The following is a 25,731-nucleotide window of genomic DNA, read 5'->3' as shown; positions in this document are numbered from 1 at the left end:
CTGGGCTTCACTTCATGCCTTGCTGTTTACCTAACTTCTCTGAGCCTCTGTCATGCCATTGCTAAAGGAGACAGTGTAAGACCCCTGCCCAGGAGGTGGTGAGATATATAAGGCAGAGTAGGGCTGGGTAGCCATGCTCCATCCTTTCCCCACCCCTTTCTATGCCCCCTCTTTCCTAAGTCCCTGGCCTGCCTACTGTTTCTTGCACAGGCCATTCTTTCTCACCTCCCAACCACTCCACACCTTTCCTGTTATTGGGATGTCCTCTGCTTTTTCTCTGTCCGAGCTGGGCCAGCTAAACCAACCGCGCTGCTTGCCTCCCTTGGACTTATTAGATTTTGTCTTTGGTGTCCTATTGCTCCACCCTGGTTTCGGTCAGTTTCTTTGATGGAGCAATGAGTTTATCCTTGGGCCAATTCAAACGTGGCCTTTTCTATCTCCTCACCACTCTTCCCACACTACTCCCCACCCTGCCTCCCACTTTACTCAGCCCCAAGGAGCTGGACTTAGCTCTTGACAGGTCTTCATAGGAGGCAATGGGTGCCATCAAGGAAGGAAAGAGGAGAAGTTCCATGTGGGAAACAGCAAAGAAGACAACCTTTGCAGGTTTTGGTCTGAAACAGATTTGCTCTACAGCAAACCTATCAAAAACAAAGCTAGAAGGCAGATGCCAAAAGGTTAATATCTTACCAGGTCTCATATATAAATGATATTAAGTGAAGTTTGCAGTTTTGATGAATATCATGGACCAAACATTCTGATTTTTCACTTGAGACAGTACTTGTATCTTAAAGTGACTGTAGGATTGTCAACCAAGAGTGAGCAGAAAAATCATGGGCTTGCTACAGTTTTCATCTAGTTGCAGAGGAAATTTACACTCACTGACCAAACTTTAAAGTGACAATACCAGACCCAAAATAAAATTGCCTTTTTATTAGGTCAACACTGGTAACTATTCAATGTACTGGTCATACCCAGTATCCTTAACCTCTTTATTTATTTATTTATTTTTCAGATCTGTAAGTTTATTTGCTCAATGTACGACAGCTACATAATGATTCACATTCCTGATATTCCATCACTGAGGAAAACTGCTAAGAATGGTCCGTGTGTGAAATAATTTCTTAGAGAAACACGGAGCTGGAAAAATAATCACTGATTAGACCTTAAAAATAGTTCACTGCATAACATGACAAAAAGCAAAACGGCTCATTCAGAGAATATATTCGTTGTTCTCCTACACTATAATAGTTATAATTTCACCATGACAAACACCAGACATTAAGATTAAGCTAACACTGGTGTTTCTTTTGCTTCCCCCCGACGCTTAAAAACAAAATATATAACTGCATGTCACTATAGCAACATCCAAAACAGATCCATTTGTTATGATCACTATTTGGTAGAGCAAACTTTACCCTCAAAAGGAAAAATTAAATTAAAAAAACTTTTAAAAATTTGAAGACAATTCTTTTTGTCATAGGAATACATAACACCTACAGTATAAGTTAATAAATTTCAAGCTACTGTATAGAAATACAACACTAGCATGCACAATAGTGTATCACTAGGGTAATGGAGGAGTAATCATTTCACTGGAGAGACAGCATCATAGGCAAGTGCATTTCTTTAAAAATAAAGAAAAGAAACTAAGCCATTCAAGCTGCTTAAATATCAAGTCTCCCATTCCCTCCTTCATTTTTAGCCCTCAGATATGGTTTTGTCTTGCATTATTCTAAAAAGCAGCCAGAGCCAAAGCTGAAATTTAAAAGAAAGATAGGTTTTGTAATTCCAGTAAATCATTTCCAAATGCTACAAGGAAGGACACAACACTGCTCACTGGGCATGAAGATAAATTAAGGAAATCCCAACGTACACCACCCCCCCCAAATCTGTTCCCATCTGTGGCATTGACCTTAGGCCCCTGTTAGGGCACAGAAGCTATAAAGCTCTCTTCTGTTAGTTCTTCTGGTAGGTTTGGTTTGTTGGGACTTCCGCTCTAGCATATGGAGGGGGCCTTCTAAGGAAAGTCATGCTGGGTAACTGTGCCACATTACCGAGCATCGTCACACTCTTCTATCTTCACTGTCACCTGGATCCTGGTCAACACGTGCATTTCACAACTGGAAGCTCCATTTTCGTTTTAGCAAAAGCAACTGTCAGGTTTTCCTCAATTACTATTCATTCCTCTCCCTGCCTAAATAAAACAAAGAAACAAACAAGTCTGGTGTCATTACCTATCTCAGCAGTTCACACTGTTACTGACCTTATCAAAAAGGCTGAATGCACATGCAACAGGTCATGTGTTAAGACTTATCCAAAATGAGAACCAAGGACCTAAGGCCAAGTGAAACAAACTTGTGGAAATAGCATCGTGGTTTCCTTCAATTCTAAAACGTGTACGATGGCACAAATCAGTTTCCAACTTCTATGCTTTCATTAAAAAGAAAAAAAATACATAGAAAAAGTTTTGGTCAAATAGGAGTTAAGTGTTTATTATCTGATAATGATTTTAGTTTATTTTCCTAGAACGATTATTTGGGGAAGGAGTGTTTTCAGGGAGGAAAAACTGACACACGAGGCTCCCGACATTGGACAGAATGTTTTTTTTTTTAATTTTTAAAAATTTTTTTTATTGTTTTAATTAGTTTCTGCTTTATAACAGAGTGAATCAGTTATACATATACATCTGTTCCCACATCCCTTCCCTCATGCATCTCCCTCCCTCCCACCCTTCCCATCCCACCCCTCCAGGCGACAAAGCACCGAGCTGATCTCCCTGTGCTCTGCGGCTGCTTCCCACTATCTATCTACCTTACGTTTGGTAGTGTATATATGAATAGAGCTCTTCCTTTAGGATTTTTCTACCAGTAAGCTCCTAGCCCCTGAATTTTCACACACTGCACCGCAGACTTTCTCAAAACGACCGCCAACTTCTACAACCCAACAGCTTTTCAACCCACCCGAGTGCAGGCCCCGGGCACAAGGTACAGTAGGGAAGACTCAGGTGAGGAGTGAGACAGCAGTGCAGTCCCTGAGGAAGGAGCTATGGCAGCTGAAGAAAATCAGGATTTCTCTGGAAATATCAGCACAGTAAATGACACACAGACCTGAATTTTCTCTATTTTTGTGGTGTTTAACGTTTCTATTAAAGTGATTAATCATTTTTGTGGTGGATTTAAGTTAAGAAGAAAGAAGGACAAAAATCCCACAGCCATCTGCCAAGCACCTATTAACCAAAACCTAAAGTAGTTTTGATTCTCCTCAGGCAAGCCTTTTGGCCTAGGAGATAGATAACAGCAAAAGCAACCTGGATAAGGCTGAATAAGGATGTAAAAGCCAAAATAAGAAAAACACACAATCCATGGCTTGATGTCATATATGGCTGTAATGTAGAAATACTGTAAACTGCAACTTAGTGTTAATACTGTCAACTAATCAGAAACTTCTGAAAACTGGCAAGGCCTAACCCACAAGGATAAATATACTTTATGTTCTAAGTCTATCGGTTTGGGATTTTAAACTATTCCATGTCCGGTAGAGTACACCCTGAAAAACAAGATGCACAGCTAAAACAGATGAGCTAGAAAGTACCCAGAACTTAAAAGACAAGAGCGTATGTACATAAAAATCCTTACTGGAACCACAGAACTTATAGAATGAGGGCTATTCCGTTTAAGTTTTCTTTTCATCTTACAACCCTATTTTCTAGCAATAAGTTAAATTAAGGACAGCTCCACTTGCATTAATCTACAGAACAGTCCATATGCCAGTGTGAGGCTGCTATTTCAATACCAGCACAGCTAGCCTGACTTTCCACTAGTGGTATTTTGGCAAAAATGTCAAAGAGGCGATCAAAGACAGGACAGGTCATGGGTTTCTCCCTAGGAAGGTCATCGCTCCCTTTCCCTCCCCCACCTGATCCACAACTCATGGGAAAAAAATAAAGACTGCAGTAGTAGCATCAGCGTGTGCTGCCAGTCCACCTGGGGGTCTTAATTGCTGCCTACTCCACCGTCGTCATCTTGCTGATTGCTTGTCCAGAGCATGAGGTTGTCATGGAGGAGCTGCATGATGAGCGTGGAGTCCCTGTAGGAGTCCTCGTTGAGAGTGTCGAGCTCGGCAATGGCGTCATCAAAAGCGGTCTTGGCCAAGTGGCAGGCTTGCTCTGGGGCGTTCTGGATCTCATAGTAGAAAACAGAGTAGTTAAGGGCCAGGCCTAATCTAATGGGGTGAGTGGGCTGCATGTGCTCCTTGCTAATCTCATGGGCTTCGCTGTAGGTCTTCTCAGATGACTCCCCGACGATCGCCCTCTTCTCTCCAGTGGCGACTTTGGCCAGGTAGCGGTAATAGTCCCCTTTCATCTTCAGGTAAAACACTTTGCTCTCATACTGGGTCTCACTGCAATTCTTGATCAGGTAGTTATCCAGCAGGCTCAGCACATCCTGACATACAGCCTCCAACTCCTTCTCTATTTTTTCACGGTAAGCACGGACCATCTCTATCTTCTTCTCGTTACCATCTGCAGACGTCTTCTCTTAGTGCTACTAATGACCCTCCAGGAAGAACGGCGTGCCCCAACTACATTCTTGCAGGCCACAGAGAGAAGGTTTCTTTCTTCATTGGACAGTGGCTCATTCAGTTCTGTCACCTGCAGGAGCAACAGGCGACTAGTCCCCAAGTCGACCCAGCGAAAGCCTGCGTCTGCGAAGGGGCTGGGGCGAGGTGGCGGGGTGGGGGTGGGGAACTCACGTTCTTCATGGCCACGGCCATGTCGTTGTAGCGCTCCACCTGCTCTGCCAGCCGGGCTTTCTGCACCAGTTGCTTGCTGTCCACCACCTTCACAGGGTGGGTCAGGCCAGGCAAGGAGACCGGGGCGGCCTGAAGGGCTCGGAGGGTGGCTGCAGGCATGGCTGGAGTCCGTGTGCCAGAAGGACCAACCCACGAAACGAGCGGCTAAGGTGACGGTGCGAAGGCTGCAGCTCGAGCTGCGACTGCGGGACCTGGAGCGAGGTTGCTCTTAACCTCTTTATTTTAATTTTTTTTAATATAATGGGATAATTTTTTATGCTATTACATCAAAATTTACCCCAGTCTTTTAAAACCCTGCGTAGTATTCCATCATTTGTCTATACTGTAATTTATTTCACATGATCCAGCAATCCCACTCCTGGGCATATATCTAGAGAAAACTCTTAACTTGAAAAGATACACGCACCCCAATGTTCAAAGCAGCACTATTCACAAGAGCCAAGGCATGGAAGCAATGTAAATGTCCATTGATGGATGAATGGGTAAAGATGTGGTATGATGGAATATTACTCAGCTATGAAAAAGAATGAAATGATGCCGTTTTCAGCAACATGGTTGGACTTAGAGATTATCATACTAAGTGAAGTAAGCCAGACAGAGAAAGACATATATCATATGATATCACTTATATGTGGAATCTAAAAAAATAATACAAATGAACTTATTTATAAAACAGAAATAGACTCACAGACATAGAAAACAAATTTATGATTACCCAAGTGTAAAGCGGGGGAGGGATGAATTTGGAATTTGAGATTAACAGGTATAGATTACTATATATAAAATAGATAACAAACAAGGACCTACTGTATAGCACAGGAAACTATATTCAATATCTTGTAGTAACCTATAATGGAAAAGAATATATGTATCTATATATCTATATATCTATATATATATATTCTAATCACTTTGCTATACACATGAAACATTGTAATCAATTATACTCAGTAAAAAAAAGGGAAAAAATTTGGCTAGTTTAAAAAATAATCAATCGCATATAATGTATATTTAGTTGTTTCCAATTTTTAAATTATAATTATTTATAATGACATCAGTGATATTGATATCTTAGAACATAAATCTTTTCCCCCTCATTTCATTATTTCCTTAGGATAAACTCCCTGAAGTGAAATATCTGGTATGAGCATAAAAAAGATACATATTTAAAATTTTGATCATATTGTCCTCTCAAAAAGTTAGATCAGCTTATACTCCTGCTAAAAAACAGTATATTTAAATGACAATTTTCCATACCCTCAAAAACTGAGGATTATCAATATTTTATTACTTTCAAGAAAGAATAGATGGAAGTGATGCCCCATTTAAACCTGCAATTCTTTGATTATTTTCTGCCAAGTACCTTTTTCTGTATTTGTGGACATCTTTATTTCTTCTCTTTTGATTTGCTTGTTCATGTTCATGAGCAAAGTTTTAATCAGATTAATAATTCCATTACAAGGTTGTGTCTTAATATCTTCTTTCAGTGAAATTAATGTCAAATTGGTGGGCAGAGGTCTCTACCCTCCAATTATATATGATTAATGTCTCTAATTACTGTCTTAGATTAAAGTACTTTTCAGATTCTTATCTTCTGTGCAACTCAAGGTTTTATGGTATTCTTATTTATTTTTTAGAAGAATGTGAGTGTAGCGTGAAGCTCACTCAGACAGAAATAAGGTTGCTAATGTGGACTTTGGTAGGGAAGGAAGCTGCCTCTCTGTGGGACCTACTCATTGATTCTAAAACCAGACCATCCAGATCTATTTGAAACAATCTTTGAGGATGTTTATTAAGACCAAAAAGAAGTTTGTTAATGAGATTGAACTCAATTTTTTTGCTGGACAGTTAACTTAAATATAAATGTATCCATCTGATGAAGCATATACCGATAGGTTCTGTCATCACTTTCAATTTTCTTTTCACTATGGAGCTTTTTGAAAGTCTTCACCTGGGATGAGGAATAGAATGGCCACTCCTGGCCCTTTGGCAGTGACCGGGTTTCTGGGAACCTTTTCTGTGTGTCTCCATAGTTCTTTCTGTGCCAGACACATCTTTACATGAGATGTAATGGTGACTCTTGTTGGCTGATCCTTTCTGCTCTTTCTGTCATGTTTCAGTCCAGTGTAAGGGCCCCGTGTAATCATGAGAGTAAAGCTCAGGGATTTTCTTCCCTCCAGTATGTTTTGCAAAATGCAGTGAAGGAGCTGAAGCCATAGGTTACAAACCTAAGACAATTTTCCTTCCCCGGTGTCTACTCAAACCAGTCTTGGAACAGTCCTCTACTACTCGTGGATGACATCCCAAGCAGACCCTGCTTTCCCAATCATCCTTAGACACAAAAGGTCCACAAATCAGAGACCAAGAAAAAGTCCCATTTCAGTGATCAGTATGTCCACTCTAACTACGGTGTGCGTCCACTGTTATTTGACACCCACAGAGGATCACTTGTCAACATTTCCTCCCTCTATAGGACCAAATTATTTTCCGTATAATCATGAAAGGGAACAAATATTAACAACGGCCAAAGAAAAAAACGTAAACAGTGCAAGTTTTCTTTTCTCAAACGTCCATATATAATCATGTCAGGAACTAAAAAATAAGTAAAAATAAAACAAATACTACAATACAGGAAAGGGGAAAAGTAGTGAATTAATACTTTCTACTTAGGTTATGATTATTTTAAAGAAAGAAAAAATTACACTGTAGTTTGCACTCAACTTTAAATTTTAAACCAAGAAAAACTCCAAGTGGTCTCAGAGAATGACAGATTTGAAATAACATATGTTCTTTGTCTTTACAATAACCATGCTATCATGGCTTATTTCAAATCTACTGATTAGATGCAGGGATCTGAAGTACGACAGGAGCTGGAGATATTAAACTGTGCCTGAAGCAAACACAATGATTCTGAACCCTTAAAATTTACTCTTAAAACGAATGTGTGCAGCTAAATTCAAGTGTGTTGGGGCCAACTGGGCAGCAGGAAACTTTCTGAATTAACTTCCAGGCAGAAACTGTTTACTAAAAGAGAAGTAATAAAAATATCCTAATTTGGAGCCTACATATATAGTACTCAAGAGTATCCACAGCAATTGTTTAGATATTAGACCAACAAAAGATACTTTTGGGGGGGAGAAGTTTATCATAGACATTCTATAGAATTGTCACATGATGATGATAAAAAGCAGATTGACGTTGATTAGACTTTATTATCGCTTTTAAATTCTCTACAGACGATGCCTACCTGATGCCTTGATACCATATCAGCTCTGGAGCTTGGATTCAACCCTCAAGAAAACATAGGAGAAGACATGAGTTTCAGTCGTTGAGTGAAATGAGGCTCAAAGTAAAAATTATGCTCAGTTATTAAAGAATGGAAAAAGTTACTCTCTTAAACATCTGAGTTTGTGGCTGGAAAGTTGTAGCTTGTTATTCCCGAAACTGCTTCTTGGTGCTTGCTGCTTCCCTTTCTCTCTCTCATCTGAGCCCATAGAGTATAGTTTCTGTTGTATGGGTGGAAGAGATTTTTAACTTTTGTTTTGGAGAGAAGAATTGCTTTGTAAATGGGATCCAAACCAAACACAGACTTCCCCGCCGCCCCCCTTGGGGTAGTTGGGTGGAGCAGAAGCATGAACGTGTAACCTCAGAACACGATTTGCACAGAATTCAGGGAACATCCACGCTCAGTGTCAAGTGGGTCACAGAAGCCCCTTTCATCTCCAATCCCCTCCCCTCTTCAGGGCATTCCACACCCTCATCTTCTTTGCCAATCCCTGGCCTGAGGCTGCTCTCAGGAGCTAAAATGGCAGGTGCCCGTTCATTCCCAATGTCTTCATTCTGAAGAGCATCGATTTGAATATCTGTGGCAGCGAGGGAAGGACCTGCCGTCCTAGAGGGGGACTCTTTCGTAGAGCAATGGAAATGTTTCTGAATCCTGAAATCCAACATGGCTTTGCACATGACCATGCTGGTGAGTAAGTCTTCAATCAGGATGCCTCTTTGGTGGTGTTTCAGCTTGCAATTAGCTCCAAAGTCCTCAGGGGTTGGCACAATCGGTATGGACCCCCCACTGGGTTTGATAACTCTCCAAAGCATCCCTGGGGGTGCCGTGCCCATGCCAAGAAGGTGCTGCAGCAATTAAAGAATGTTTTCTTCCTGAGCTCTGGGGTGCATTTATCTTCAAGCTAATGTTACGGTTGGCGCTTTCATTTGCCAAAGCTCCATAACAACTGGGCCTCTTATTCCTTCCCAGCCTCATCACGGAGTAAGAGGAGTGTTCAAAACAAAACAAAACCCTCCCTCCAGTGAGGGAGAAGAGGGCTAGTTGAGTATCCACTAGACGCAGTAAGTCAGCCTCATTTCAAGGTCATCTTGTTGACCTATCTCAGGTCCTGCTGAAGCTGTGACCCAGAAGAGGCGCTGTGCCTCTTTTGTCTCCAAGGGCTGGCGGGAGGGAATCTAGGCAGCGGGACGGTGCCCTGCTGGACAATGGGGAGCGTTGACAGAGTGCTCCCATTTATTGGCTGAGAGACTACATCAGTCATTCATTCACAGGCACAAGGTCTAAATTGCAGAACCAATTAACAGCACTAATAGCCCTTGCCTGAATTAATCTTTGAGACAAAGGGAGGAGAAGTGGAAGTGCTATTAGCAAATCAAGCTGTACCATCCCTGCTTTATTGCGCAAATCTCAGTGCCTGTATGTGGCTATTGTGCGCTGACTGCAATTACAGCCCTCATTTAAAAATGATTAAGTGGTTATAATTATTTTTCAATTAAAACTTATATCTTCCATTTATGCAACATTTCAGACTTCAATTACACTTCTTTTGAAAAGCGCTACTGAACCAAAAAATTCCCGTTTCCTCTTTGAACCAGGAAACCTGAAACTCAACCCAGATAGGATTTTGATTTCCAACCTTCAGAATTCATTTTATGAAACGTACATATCGTGATGAGAGTTCCCAAGCGATACAGAGATGTGTGGTACCTGCTGGAAGTGACCACCGCCACCCAGTGGGTGGGGAGAGAGACGGTTCAGGCTCCTCCTGGAGATTTGTGAAGACTGAGAAGAGAAGGTTGTTCCTGCCACTGGAAGGCAGTGTCACCAGGAGAGGTGATACCTGAGGCTAAATGTTTAGAGCACTCAGCTGTGCTCTTGTGACAGTAATGATTGCTGTAAGAAAGGTGTGAAGCCGTAACAGGGAAGAGCCAATTTTGACTCCATGTTGGATCTGTTTCTTTGACTTTAACCTTTGCTTTTTGTTGCTTTTGTTACTATAATCATACATAACAGTCTGTCTCAGGGAATGCTACCCACCTGTGAATGGCTGCAAGAAAGAAGAAATTAACACATCCCCTCCCCAAGGCTGGTCGTTCCAGGAGAGGTTTTGCAAGACTGACGACCCTTTTTACTTTACTTCCTCCCCGCCTCGCCCTCTCTGTTGTGCCTTTTTACTTTACTTCCCTCTCTGATTCTATAAAAGAAACTGGCATCCAGACCTGATAAGATGGTTCTTTTGAGACACTAGTCTGCCATCTTCTCGGCCGGCTTTCCGGATCATCTTCCCTGCCTCAACACCTTGTCTCCGATTTATTGGCCTGTCATGAGGCAAGCAGAGAGAGCTTGGAATCTATAACAAAGTTTTGAGCAATCTAATTCATTTGATCAATCTAATTCATAAAAATTAGAGCCGTTTCAGAGTTTTCCCCTTAAAACCCATCTCATTTGCTTTTAATGACTTTCTTGAGAAGGAGAGAAAGGAATTGCTAGGCATTACTCATAAACCATAGTCGATTTTATCTTGCTGCTGCCCATAATCGGAGTACATCCATGGCGTTGACCCTCAAGGGGACATCATGGATCATGTGTGTAGTGGTGGAAAAAAAGGTGTGAGAATCTCTGGGATCTAGAGGTTCCAGTCAGGACTGTGTCCCAGAGCCCTGCTCACCAACTTTAGACCAGAGCTGTAAAAAGCGGTTCTTGGCCTCAGAGAAGCAGTATAAAGTGTTAGTTGCTATCCTCATGGCTGGCTGACCTTGGCCTGCTATTCTAACTGGATATTCTGAGTTAATAGCCTCAGTTTAATTCTGTGCTGTTGAAGGCATGCATGCCACATGTAATAAGTTTAAAACTCACACAATTAAAAGAAATTATTTATAATTCTTGCTCTTTAGTAACAAAGTCCTGGTTTCTCGGACCTAATTTTGGCTCTGGTGAGGAAAATTATGTCTTAAGAAATGAACGGCAATGGCAGTAATGAAATCTGTTATTTTATGTAGTTTCTATAACCCACCTATGATGTAGATGATATAAAATTAAATTTCCAGATAGGATGAAAGAAGTTGCTCAGAGGGCTAAGAATTTTGTCCCAGTCACATAGCTAATAAGTGGAAGAGCTGGATTTACTTGTCCATCTTGGCAGCAGTAACACTATTTCTTAATCACAATAGTTTTATAGAATGTCTGATAAGTGGAAGGGCAAGTAACTTCCTGCCTTGCCCCACTGCCCTCTCTCAGTCCCACCCTCTCCCCACCTACCCACCTTGTTCCTCTTCTTCAGGACAATCATTGATTTTCTTGGCCCTTTACTCTTACATGTGAATTTAAGGATGAGCTTGTCACATTCCATAAATAAAACCCCTGTTGGGATATTGATTGGAATTACATTAAATTTATAGGTTACTTTAGGGAAAACTTGACATCTTTATGAGATTAAGTCTTCCTGTCTATGAACGTGGAGTATCTCTCTGTTTGTTCAGGTCTCCTTTCATGTACTTCAGTAATACTTTATAATTTTTTCATAAAGCAAATCTATTTATTCCAAGACTCCTTACAGATTTTAATCATTTGGTACTGTGAACTTTCCCTATTATGTTTTCTATTTGATTATCACTATTGCATAGAATTTCAATTGATTTTTGTATACAACTCCTAGCTCTAGCAAGCTTGCTGAATTCTCTCATTCTCTCATTTCCTCTTTTCAGTTCTATGTTTGTATGAATTGAATTGCTTGTATTCAGTACCATGGTGGATAGAAGCAATGATGGAGGCATTTTTGCCTTGTTCTTGATTTTAAAGGGACAACCTGTAATGTTTCACCATTAAACATATTATTTGCGTTAGGTTTTGATAAATGCCCTGTCACATGTTAAAGAAATTATTTTCTAAAAGAATAATAATTATTTTATTAGAAGTTACTTTTAATCCTGATTAAGTGTTAAATTTCATCAAATCTTTTCCTGCATTTACTAAGCTAATCACATAGTTTTTCTCATTTAATCTGGTATTGTGGTATATTATATGAATAGACTTCCTTGCATTCCTGGGATATGCCCTATCTTATCAGATTATACTGTGGTATTCAATTTAATGATACTTTACCTAAGTTTTTCCATTTAGTTTTATAAATGAGATTGATCTATAATTCCCTCTCTCCCTCCCTCCCTTCTTTCCTTCCTTCCCTCATTTTAGTGCTGAGCCTGTGCCCTCCCCCACTGTAACAGTGAAGAACAAGCCTGACTCCATATTGGACCTATTCCTTTAGCTCTCACCTTTGTTCTCTGTTGCCTGTGCTTAGTCTGCAGCTGTGCACCTTTGTAAAGTAATGTCGCCTGTAGCCTGAAATATACCTAATAGCACATTCTTGAGGCTCTGCTTCCCAGGCTTGACCTTTAATGGTATAACACTTTTCCATTCATGTAGAGATAAAAAGTTGCAGAACAGAAAATAATGAGAGTCTTGTTGGAGGTTTACAGGAACATTGTGACCAGACCTACATGGACAGCTGCAGGACCAAAGGATTCTGGCACCAAGAAGTTTGCAACAACTAGCCACACCCCTCCCTTTTAGTATAAAAGATGCCTGAGTTCTAACTCAGGTAAGAAGGTTCCGTGGGACACTAGTTTACCATCTTCTCAGTCTGATGGCTTTTGGAATAAAGTTGCTATTCCTTGCCCCAGCAACTTGTCTCTTGGTTTATTGGCCTGTCATGTGGTGAGCAGTATGAGCTTGGACTCAGTAACACCATCAGTTAATTCCCATCATTCCATATTTTTCCATTCTTTGAAACAGTTTATGTGTGATCAAGATTGTTTATTTAGCACATACTTATTGAGTACTCACTATGTGCCAGGCCCTCTTCTAGTTTCTGGTGATATGGTAACAGATAAGCAAAAATCTCACTTTACACATTCCTTAATACCTTGACCAAACTCCCCTGGCTCTGGGTCTTTGGGAGTGAAGAAGAGTTTTCCCGTTTTCAACTCAATTTCTTTCATAGTTTTTTGGTTTATTCGGATTTCCTGTTCGTCTTCACTTTGTTTTTTAGATTCTTCCTAAGAAATTTTCTAATATATCTGCTTACTAATGTATTGAGAGAAAATTATTTATAGTATTAAATTATGATTTTTAGACTCTGCTGTAGATGTATCTTTTTTTCCTCCACAATATTGCTTATTTCCGCCTTTTCATTCTTACTTAGTCTTGTTAAAATTCTGGTTAAAATTTTGTCTGTTTTGTTATTATTAAACTATTTTTGTTAGTTTTGCAAGGAATCATCTTTTAGTTCCTAATATCTGCCCTTAACTTTACTATTTTCTTCCACTACTTTTTAAAGGACTTTTTGCTTCTAGCTTCTTGAAATGACCACATAACTAATTTATTTCCAATCTGTCCATTAAAAAATGCATTTCTCTAAATATCCTCCCCACAGAAAGGAATCACGGCTTCTTGAAGAATTGCTGAGTCCAGATCTGGGGCAGAAAATGTACAAAATGAGCCTGGAACATCTGTCACAATAGATAACAAAGAAGCTATCAAAGACTACCAGGGTCATAACAATAGGACCCTGAAGCCTAATTAAAGGGGTTGATTGTCATTGGCCAAAGACGGCACAATATGACCGTCAAAAAGAATAATATCTGCAGTGGATTGAAATACATCATGCATATTAAAATCCATGAACTCGTAATGATACTAAAAATATCCTTCATGGAATCTTTGATGTTAGGAGATCAAATTAATTTCCTGGAAACCTTTTAGAAATGGAAAGTGTCAGTATTTATCCTGCTTTTCTGATACAAACCATACCTCAGGGTAACTAAATAGTTGATGAAGGAAAGCTCTTTTCAGAATAATTTTAGTTAATAAATAAAAGATGACATTCTAGGAGATCACCACTTTGCGGCTCTTAATGGTCAAACGAAGGTGGGCAATAATCCCTGATGACTTCTAAAGTCTCCTGAGTTGATGTGCTGGGAGTACACACCACCACCTATGATGTATTCTTGCCAAAAATCCAAACCTTGACCTAATTAGATCTCAACATCTAACTAATAATTTATAGGAAGTACAGGGAAACAAGGAACTTGGTAAATATTCCATGTTAAAAACAAGGAACATTCTGACCCCACGAGGACAGAATCAATAAAATCCAGAACATGGGAAATTCCGCAAGAAAAACACCACTTTTTCAACAAATAATTAGTGTGTGTGTGAGGGAGGGAGAGAGAGAGAGAGAGAGAGAGTTGAACTTATAGATTAAAAGATACCTAAGGTCACATAAGCCAAATGCAATATATAGACCTTGTTTAGAATCCTTATTCAAACTAACTATAAAAAAATTAATGAGGAATTACTATTAGTTGTTTTAGGTGTGATGACCGAATTGTGGTTTGCTTAATAAAAGAGAGAGATGCTTACCTTTTAGAGACACACACTGAAGGATTTCTGGATGGAATGATATGATGTTTTTTACTCTGAGATAGTCAAATGCTAATAATGATTGAAGCTGGATAATGGATACATAGGGTTGCATTATACTCTTTTCTACTTTCGTTTGACTTTTTTCCATAATTAAAAGGAATGTACCTAAAGTTTTAAATTTGCTCTGCACTGGGACATGGAGTGTGTGAGCTTTTGTGTGAGCCCTTTAAGAACAGAGTCTCTGTTTCCTACCTCCTCCTGGCTCTCCCGTACTCAAGCCTGACTGACCTTAAAAGAAAGATGTTCTGGGGGCTTGTCTTCCTGGTGCAGGACCCCAGGGCTGGGGCCCTTAATATGGGGCTTGGATCCCTCGCTAGTTGGGGAAAACCTTTCCAGTGGTGCTTATCCTCCCATTTGTGGGTTCCCTACCTGGGGGTATGGGTCTTGACTACACCACTTCTCCACCCCTCCTATTCATCTCCTTGTGGTTTCTTCTTTAGATCTTTAGTTGTGGAAAATCTTTTCTGCTAGTTTTCAGGTCATTCACATCAACAGTTGGTCTGTAAGTAGTTGCAGTGTTGGTGCGTCTGTGAGAGGAGGTGAGCTCCGGGTCCTCCTACTCTGCCATCTTGGCCACCACTCTGGATTGTTTGTCTGTTTGTTTTGATATTGAGTTATATAATTTCTTTATATAATTTAGATATTAACCCCTTATCAGATATATCACTGGCAAATATCTTCTCCCATTCAGTAGTTTGCCTTTTTGTTTTGTTGATGGTTTCCTTTGCTGTGCAAAAGCTTTTTAGTTGGATGAAGTCCCATTTATTTACTTTGCTTTGTTGCCTTTGCTTGGGGAGACAGACCCAAAAAAATATTTCTAAGATTGATGTCAAAGAGTGTACTGACTGTTTTCTTCTAGGAGTTTATGGTTTCTGGTCTTATGTTTAAGTCTTTAATTCATTTTGAGTTCCTTTTATATTATGGTTAAAGAAATTGGTCTGGTTTCATTCTTTTGCATTTAGGTGTGCAGTTTTCCCAACACCACTTATTAAAGAGACTGTCTTTTTCCCATTGTATATTCTTGCCTTCTTTGTTGTAGATTAATTAACCATATAACATTGGTATATTTTAGGGGCTCTCTGTTCTGTTCCATTGATTTATATGTCTGTTTTTGTGTGGGTAACATACTGTTTTGATTACTATACCTTTGTGGTATAAGCTGAAGTCAGGGAGCATGATACCTCCAACTTTGTTTTTCTTTATTATTGTTCATTTCTAATTTAATTGTGTTATAGCAAGAAATGTTGTCTGTATAGTATTGATTTGATTCTTTAAAATTATTTTAGACTTCTCTTGTCACCTAATGCAAGGTCAAAATCAATTTAAAAAATAATGAAAAAAATAAGTGTTACATTTAAATTTGTAAGGAATATGTTATTTATTTTGTGGGTTTAGAATTCTCATATCTATTAGATCAAGTTGTTAATTGTGTTGTTCTTTATTCTTACAATTTTTTATTTGTTTGAGCTATTGTGTTTTTTGTTTTTTTGTTTTTGTTTTTTGCAGTACGCGGGTCTCTCACTGCTGTGGACTCTCCCGTTGCAGAGCACAGGCTCCGGATGCGCAGGCCCAGCAGCCATGGCTCATGGGCCCAGCCACTCCACGGCATGTAGGATCTTTCCAGACCAGGGCACAAACCCGTGTCCCCTGCACAGGCAGGTGGACCCTCAACCACAGAGCTGTGTTAACATTTTCTACTATGATTATAAATTTTAAAATTTTCTTTGAAATTAAAAAATTTTTGTTGTACATATTGAGCCTATGCAGTTTATTTTACTTGATTTATTATATTTTGAGCCTATTTTGGTTATCTATCCCTGTAAAACAGAGCCTGCTTAGTGGCATAACACATAATATTTTTATTATGCTTATGAATTCTGAGTCAGGAATCTGTGCAGGGAATATTGGTGATGGCTTGTCTCTTCTCAACCTGTGGAGCAAATGACTCAAATAGCTAAGCACTGGGATCACCTGGACAATTCTTCACGTGAGGTCTAGGGACTGAGCAGTGGTGACTCAAAGGCCGAGGCTAATGTCAAAGGCACCTACACATGATCCTTTACGAACTTGACTTTTTCATGGCATTCAGCTGGGTTCTGAGAAGGAGCACCCCAAGGAGGAGAGTCTGGAGAGTGGGTTTCAAGAGAACAAGGAAGAAACTGCAAGCCTTCTTCTGACAGTGCCCCTCAGAAATCTCATAGCATCTGTTCTGTTTCATCTTATTGGTTTCAGCCCAGTGATTAAAGCCAACTCAGATTTAAGGGCAGGGAAATCAGACTCTATCTCTTCATGGGGAGTAACAGGGTCACACTGCAGAAGATCATGTGGAATGGGAGATACTTTTTTGGCCAACTTTGGAAAATACAATCTGCCTCAGAGCCCATGTTGTTTGGTGCATATTTGTAGCTTTTATTATTCCACATTTTTTGTTTGAATGTTCTTTTTATTATTCCTTGTATTGCTCCTTATTTTTATTAATCTTAAATTTTTTTATGCAATTAATATTGCTTGCCTAGTTTCCTTTTTGGTAATATTTGCAAGATATATCTTTCTTGATTCCTTTATTTTTCCATCTTTCTTGAGGTTTTATTTTAGGTTGGTCTTTTAAAACTACTTATAATCTCCATCACTTAATTGGTAAATGTAATAATATAATCTGTTTACATGTCTTGTGATTCCTAATACACTTTAGTTAATTCCACTACCTTAGAAGAATGCCTGGCATATAGTAGGTTCTCAATATTAGTTACTATTATTGTTACTGCTGCTGCTACTACTACTACTATTACTATTATAACTCTTATTCTTGAATTCCATTTCAGAGCCCTTAGTCATGAAACCAGAGAGAAGAACTTCCTCATCTTCTTTTTACTAATTTTTCAAACTTCTCTACTGAAAAATGCTGTGCCTGCATCTCTCTATGGTAAGGATGTTCTTCAGAGACTTTCAGTGCTTCCTGATATCTGGCTGGGGAAAGACAATTTCTTTCCTGGACCCATAACCATGAGGAATTTTCAGCACAGGCTCAATGTCTGATACTATAATTAAGAACATAAGTTTAGAATTATTTTATCACTCACTAACTGTTTGACTTTAGACAAGTTACTTAACTTTTCAGAACCTCAGTTTTCATATCTGGAATCTGAAGATGCTGATTGCAATGAAAAGTAAATGAAATAATGTAGACTGCTTATCACAGTGATTTTAAGTGGAAGATAGAGTTATTAGTATCATTTCCAGGGGCACTTTCTTAAGGAAAACTCCAAGTCAGGCCCTAAGCTGAGGCCTGGGTACTACATTCAGGAGCCCACTAGTGGGCAGGGGAGTAAGCTTCCAGTCCCTTCTCCCTCATGGGGACACACACCTTCAGGGCTCCTTCTCAACTGGTCTGCAGGTAGACATTGCCATCTTAGTTTCATGACATGAAGTTAATCCAAATATCCTTTCCCAGCAGTGGTCTCATTTAGGGTATGAGCTGCCCAACATGAGGTCTCTAGTCACTTTCTTTGAAGATGAGGTTCAGCAGCATGCAAGGGCCTCTATGGGTAACAGAAGGGCCAACATGCTTGCTTTAAACTGAATTTAGCATTGTCACTTTATTCTTTTTGCCTTCAGATGCCAGCGAGTTGGCTTCACTGGGGCTGATGGGCACATCATAGTTACAGGTTCAAGTGGGGCTGAAATTCAGCAGCTTTTTGCTCCAGTACTCATGCACCTGCTGGGCTGGGCTGCACCAGGCAGGGTAGGGGCTACTTCTGCATAGTAAAGTCCCCAGAGTATCAAGGATAAGCAGGGATGTGCCTGAGAAGGTTGACTCATGCTACCACCTTCCCTATTTCTATCTCTCATTGACGGTGGAAGTGTCCATGGTTCTGATGAATGCCACAGGGTTGGAAGGATGCTTGGAGCTAGTGTTGCCTCCCTCTCCCTTTCAGCTGTCTTTGTCTTTCAGTATCCTTAGCACAGTCTCATCCGAGGTGGGACTGACAATGGAAACCAACTCCGGAATTTCTTTCAGTCTGTATGGACACCTATTGTGTATCCTCAGCAGTAATGTTCTTCATCAGAGGCTACGTGATTCTCTACCCCATGTCCCTCCTCCACCAGCCATGGACATATTGCTTCTCAAGCTTGTTGTTGGCAACCTGTGCCAGGCTTAGAGTAGGTGCAGCCTTGGGAAGGGTAACACATTAGTAAAGTCCAGTGAGCAGCCTGTCAACTGAACCGGTACCCTCAGAGTTTCCAAGAGTATAGCTGAGCAGCTACCAAGAGTCCTGTCATATTGGGAAGAGCATGCCAACACTTGTTTCAAATTAAGTATATGCAATACCCTGGGTCTTTCCCATGTTCTCTATTGGTGCCATAGAAATCCCTTCTTTTACCCTTAAATAACTTCAAAAATATTTTTAATATAAAAGCATAGCTTTCCTTAAAATTCTGAGTTTTATAAAGGCATGATTAATATTTATTGACTACTTAAACACTTGTCAGATATTTTACACACGCTATCTCATTCAGTTCTCACAACTGGGTGAGGTAGTGATTATTGCCCTCAGTTTACAGATAAAGAACTGGAAAAGAGATTAAGTAAGCTGCCCAAAGTCACACAGCTAGAAACTGAGGTACAGAAAAGTCAAGTAATGTTCCCAAGTTCACACAGATCTTAAATGTTATCATGGAGACTTGAACTCAAGTCTTGTGATTTCAGATAAAATATTCTTATTGTAGCACATATCCAGCCTTTCATTTCTGTTCCCTAAGTCACTTAATCTTGCCTGGTCATCCATCATAATTAATCTAATACTAATCTTTTCCTCTCTATTTACTCTTGTGAGTTCAACAAGCACTGGTTGACTGACTCTATGAACCAGCTGGGCAATGACTCACTGCTTCCCAAGACCCCTCCTCATGGGGGCCCCTTCCCTTGCTCCTACTTTACCTTCTACTTCCCTTGTCATTATTTGATTAATATCATTTTTTCCCTAGACCATAAACTACACTCACTGTGTATGGCACAGTGCTGGGTACTTTGTAGGTGGTCAGAATTTTTTTTGTCAAATGAATGAATAAATGAATAAAATCCTCCACCTGACACTCAGGTCCATACTCTTGATTTTGCCTTTCTGATTTTATCTGCTGCTCCATTTCAACTTGAGCCTTCTGCTCTAGCCCGCCTGATCTTTTTCCCTACTTACATGCTCCTTGCTCCTGTCATCATGTGTTTCTCTTATGCTGTTAGCCCTGCTTGAGACATCCTCTCTCTGTTCTGTGCACATAAATGTTTTTCCCCACCAATGTGGATCACCTCGCCAGCCCTCCCATGAAGCGTTCTTTGAACGTTCAGACCATCAGAGACCACTATTTTCCTTTTTTTATGGTTAGCTATCTTTATTCACCTTTCCAAGTAAGATGGCAAACTCTTTGATTAAGAACATGTAGTATTAGTTTTGTGCATTCCTCTGCAGCCCATGTAGTGAAGGGCTAATAACGGCAAGTGATAAATGATTGCACATGCTTTGCTGGTTCTGTGACTCAGCAACTGGAGGACTAGGTCACACTGTATAACATCTCCAAGGCTACATGCCCAACTACAAGACAGGAATAAAACATCTACCTTGCAAGGTTGTTTTGACAATTAAATGAGATGATCTGTGTAAAGAGCTTAGCACCTTGATTGCATTTGTTACATGCTCAATAAATGATATTCAAGATAGGCCAGATTATACTGAAAAAATAAACAAGCCCCAAATCTCAATGACTTAACCCAGTGAAGGTTTATATCTTGTCCATGCTACATGTCCAACAGGGGCTGTTTTTGTTCATCAGTCACTCAGGGACCAGGCTGACAGAGGTTCATCTTGACAAGTGCATCCATGATCACCTTGGAAGGGGGAAAAATTGTTGTGAATTATGCACTGATTCTTAGAGCTTATGCCTGAAAGTGGCATGTGGCTTCCACACATATTTCTTTGGCCCAAGCAAGTAATATGGTCATGCCTAACTTCATGTGTATGGGCGGGGGGGAGGTGAGTTCAACCCTAGTTTAGAATAGCCTGGGCAGGTTCCCCTATCTGTAAAGAGGTAATGATAATGATTGTATCTATGTCATAAGGTTGTCATAAGAATCGAACGTGTGATTGCTTATTAAGTACATATAACCATGCCCAGCACATAGCTAAGTGCTTGCTAAATATTAGCTGTTAATATTCTGTCTATAGAATGAGCCATTTGACATATGCAATTGTGTGGATTCATTTAACCATTTCATGAAACTTAATCGAGTGCCTCATAAATATGAGACCGTGTGCTAGGTGTTGAGGATTATAGAAATGGATGACATAGGTGTCAATGTCAAGTTAAGATATGTTGGAAACTGTTTTAGCTCTGTTCAAAATCTTGACTCATGCTAAGATGTACCAAAGAGGATTCTGAAATCTTACAAGGAACATAGAGTCTACCCATTTATTGGACATATTTTATGTCACTAATAAGGTATTGTCAAGTTTTGATGGTGGTTGTGAGATTTATTTATTCCCTCTTTGAAGTTAGCCAGATATTTCTCTCACATTTTCCCATGTCTGAAATTTTTTTTGGTATGCCTTTCTTTGTGGCATCCTAACAGTATGCGACAATAAAGCTCACTGGTTACATAGTCCAGAGACCTGAAGACTGCATTTCCATGTCCCCAGGAGGTAATCATCCCAGGGGCTACTCTTTTTTTACAACCACTAGAGGGCAGTAGCAACTCACCGATGCATTAGGACAATTAATACCATGATCAAGTGAGATTTATCCCTGGGATGCAAGGATAGTTCACATTTGCAAATCAAAAAGCGTGATACGCCATCTTAGCGGAATGAAGGATAAAATCATATGATCATTTCAATAGAGGCAGAAAAGGCATTTGACAAAATTCAATATCCTGTCGTGATAAAAACTCTTAGCAAATTAGGTATAGAGGGAGTTTACCTCAACATAATAAAAGCCATATTTGACAAGCCCACAGTTGACATCATACTCAACAGTGTAAAGCTAAAAGCTTTTCCTCTAAGATAGGAGCAAGACAAAGGTGCCTACTCTCACCTCTCCTACTCAGTATAGTGTTGGAAGTCCAAGCTGGAGCAATCAGGCAAGAAAAAAAAGGCATCCAAATCAGAAAGGAGGAAGTAAAATTTATCTTGCTATAGAGAGGCATGTTGTCTGAGGTCAAACCTTTATGGAACATCCTGAATCCGGTGGCTAAGCAAAGCCGGGGTATAAAACCTTGGCCACTTTGCCCCGATGTGGTAAATTATGACCAGGAATATTTGCTCTAGATCTCCCCGTTGGGTTGGCTAAGGTTTTATCAGGGCTGCATTTCAGTTTGACTTCTCCCTCTGCCAATCCTACTTCCTCCCTTTGAATCCCTGTATTAAGATTCAAAAACATTTTGTACCTCAAACTCCATCTCAAGTGTCAGCTTTTGGAGAACCCAACTGGTAACAATTTGCCTCCCATCTTGAGATATATTAGCTGTGTTGCAATTTCAGGCCTTTCCACCATTTCAAGAAAAATTCATTTAGCAAATATCAAAAAAATTGAAGATTTACAGAGAGTAAAAGTAAGTATAGTGACCTTCTTAGTTTGTTCTCCTGCCCTCTGCAAGACTGTCAACTAGTGCCATTAACTTGGCCTCAATTAGGATTCCAGGCCCAATCCTCCCTTAGGCAAATCCTTGTATTCCAGATCTAAGAAACTAGGTTCTCATATTCATTTATGACTAAGCTCCCGCCTTGTATCTTATTTCCAGTAACTACTCAGTCTTGTGCCCTATATGCATTGTTTTTTTTTGTTGTTTGTTTGTTTGTTTCTTAGAGCAGCATTTTTTAAAATAATATGCAAACAGTACAGGAACATTAGAATGGATACACTGTGGTGTATACAAGGGAATATTAATAAGTAATGAAAATGAATGAATCACAGCTATATGTGTCATGAATTAACCTCTGACCAAATGTTCATGAAAAGAGCAAGATAAAAGAATACATGCAGTATGATTTCACGTACACAAAGTTCAGAGGGCCGGCAAAACTAAACCATGTTCTTTAGGCATTCATGCAGAAGTAGAAAAACTACAAAGAAAAGCAAGGGAGTGATTTCCCAAAAAAGTCAGGGCAGTGCTACTTTGCTTGCGGGAGAGAAGTGCCCTTTTGTAGGGACACACGGTCTTTTGGGTTGCTGGAAATAGTGTCTTCCTTTTTTTTTTTTTTTTTTTTTTTGCGGTGCGCCGGCCTCTCACTGTTGTGGCCTCTCCCGCTGTGGAGCACAGGCTCCGGACGCGCAGGCTCAGCGGCCATGGCTCACGGGCCCAGCCGCTCCGTGGCATGTGGGATCTTCCCGGACTGGGGCATGAACCTGCATCCCCTGCATCGGCAGGCGGACTCTCAACCACTGCACCACCAGGGAAGCCCAGGGTCCTTTTTGAAGTGGTGGCTATGCATGCATTGTTTAACCCAAGTCGTTCTGGGCTGCTGTGTTAAATTACCACAGCACTGAGGAAAAAGCACCTGCTTCGTGTAAGTCTTTTGTTTGCTGTCTCTGCTCTCCTCTATCTCTCCTTACATTAGCACATAGTTTTCCATGATTAGGTACTTATTTTCATATAAAAAAGGTAACCTGAAGGTGGTGCTGCTTTTTCTTTGCATGGACTTTTCTTTCTTTCTTGTTTCTTTTTTTTTGCGGTACGCGGGCCTCTCACTGTTGTGGCCTTTCCCGTTGCAGAGCACAGGCTCCGGACGCACAGGCTCAGCGGCCATGGCTCACGGGCCCAGCCGCTCCGCGGCATGTGGGATCTTCCCGGACCGGGGCTCGAGCCCGTGTCCCCTGCATGGGCAGGCGGACTCCCAACCACTGCGCCACCAGGGAAGCCCCAAGACTTTTCTTTCTTATTTAGTCTCCATCTTCTCCTTCTCCTCCACCTCTTCCTCCTTTTACTTTCTTCTTCCACCTCCTCTGTTCCTGCAATTACTGATTCCTTCTTCATGTCAGGAGAACACAATTAGACAAAGAGATAAAAGACATGGTCCCTTCTCTAGGGAACTCCCAGTCCACTGTGGATTCAGGGAAATGAACATGTAATCTCCAAGTGACTGCTCAGTGCTGTGTCAGTGTGGACCAATGGCTCCCTGGGAGCAGGGTGCACACCTTGGTGAAGGTGAGGCTTGGTCGCAGTGCTGAAGCCTGGAAGGAATGTGGTCATGTTCACTTCTGGATTCTTGGCTACATTTGTTCTGAACTTTTGGTCAGCTTAGCTTTCAGATACGTGACATGCAAATGTAATGAGCTTGTCATTTCTTTTTTTATAAATGACTGTTCCTGACATGTTTGAAAGGTATTTTAAAAGTTATTTCAATATGAAAATTTCATCTGAAATCTTCTCTCTGCATTCTTAATTTGCCTTATAAACCATTTCATTCCAGGAGGCTGAAAAACCAACTTCATCTCAGGTTTGGACCATATCACCTCAAAAATCCCAAGAAAACCTGTGGTAATCAAGGAAGTTTAGAGTACATTGAGTGTCTCAATATTTCCTTCTGGCTTTTGAGTACACACATGCAGATTTTCTCATCACACATGAAACTCTACATTTTAAAAGCGTAATGATATTTCTCAGTCAGAGCACAGTTCATCAAAAGGTGCCATTTTTCAAACCTGAGACTTAATGGCTTGGGGCATATTCTGAGGATACATAGTGCCAGTGTCTTTTCCCCCCTCTAAATATTTGCATGTTCTCCACCCTATAGGTTGCGAGGGCTGGATGCTGCCCTGCCACTCCCAGAAACCTCTGCATGGTGGTAATGTCAGACCTTTGCCATGTAACACATATTTAGTTTAATTCCCCCATTTTCAGAAGAAATAAGTTTAAAAAGTATGATGATTGCTAATCTGTCTCAACTTTTTTACAAATGCTTAATACTGTATCACTTGAATGATTGATTCCTTGTTAAATCACTTTTAAAGCCCTAGTATTACTTATGCATCATTTTCATCAATAATTTTGTTGACACAAACTAACTCCACTGTTTAGAGTTAAATAGAATTTATTAGTAGAAATAACATAAATTTATCACTGTGTAATGTCCTAGAATCAACTAGCATTCATACTCAAGATCATTAATGGACAAAAAAATCTAAACAACAGACAGCAATCTGAAAAACTAGTTCTAGCTGATTTAGGAGAGGCCATGAATAATTTCGATCTGCTCAAAGTTTTGCATCCCCCATTCCTTACTTACATTAAAACCAAGTCAGCTTAGTATTAGCTTTGAAAAATAACACATCTTTTAAAGTGAAATCAGTCAGTCACTCAGAAATCATGGAGCATTGATTATTTATCTTAATTAGTTCTAAGTCCATTCCCTTGGTTATTGGCATTATCCATAAATGAGAACTTTTGCCATCCTGAATCCAATGCAGAGAAATGGGTGGAGCTTGGTCAGCCCCTGGCCAGCACACGGGTCACTTCTCAATCTGCAACAGAATGATGTTCTGAAACAACCTTCTTGCTCAAACCATCAACTAAAGTGCTCTTCACAGACCGACCACCAGGCTGCAGTCCTGCCTGCCTCACAGACACATTGGGGTCAAAACATTGGTCCAAGGGGTTGGCTTGGACTATCTCAGGATTGTCTAGCTGCTCTGCACATATTCAGGGAAATTCCTGAAGGATGATGAGGTGTCCCCAGAACCAGAATGTACCCAATGCCTTCTTGACGACTAGAGTGTCTTGGACAAGAGATCCCCCAGCTGTCTCTACAGAGACTCCTGTCTTCCAGAAATGCATCGAGACTCCATAAATGACCCTCCAGGTGAACACTCCTACTTATTAGTTTTGCCTAGTCACAAACACGTATACGAATCCTTGAGAAATTATGCTATTTGCCCACAAAGCCAAAACAAATCAAACACTCATCACATTCTCCGTTAACGTATTTGACATAAATTGCATTTAAGCGGAACTAAGGGTATGATCGCGTAGCTGTTTGATAGCAGCCGTCCGTGCACACTGCTCACTTATGCTCTGGGTTTATTACTGATATTATTCTGTACGAAAAATGAATCTTCCCATGTTGAGAAATTAACTTGGTCTTAATGGAGATAGTCTAGAGGTC

The 25,731-nt window shown here is 40.3% G+C and overlaps 1 pseudogene across 1 annotated transcript; it reads right to left on the bottom strand.

Moving 5' to 3' along the window:
* Positions 1-3,995: 3,995 nt before the first annotated feature.
* On the bottom strand, positions 3,996-4,818 carry LOC307053313 (14-3-3 protein gamma-like; annotated as a pseudogene). Its single transcript has 2 exons — positions 4,753-4,818; positions 3,996-4,651 (listed from the first exon to the last, which is right to left on the bottom strand). The product of its transcript is annotated as a 14-3-3 protein gamma-like (transcript).
* Positions 4,819-25,731: the final 20,913 nt, after the last annotated feature.

The sequence above is a fragment of the Hyperoodon ampullatus genome (assembly GCF_949752795.1).
Source record: "Hyperoodon ampullatus genome assembly, chromosome: 5".
NCBI lineage: Eukaryota > Metazoa > Chordata > Mammalia > Artiodactyla > Ziphiidae > Hyperoodon > Hyperoodon ampullatus.
Note: the sequence above shows the minus strand (reverse complement) of the source record. Positions and strands in the feature narration are given on the sequence as shown.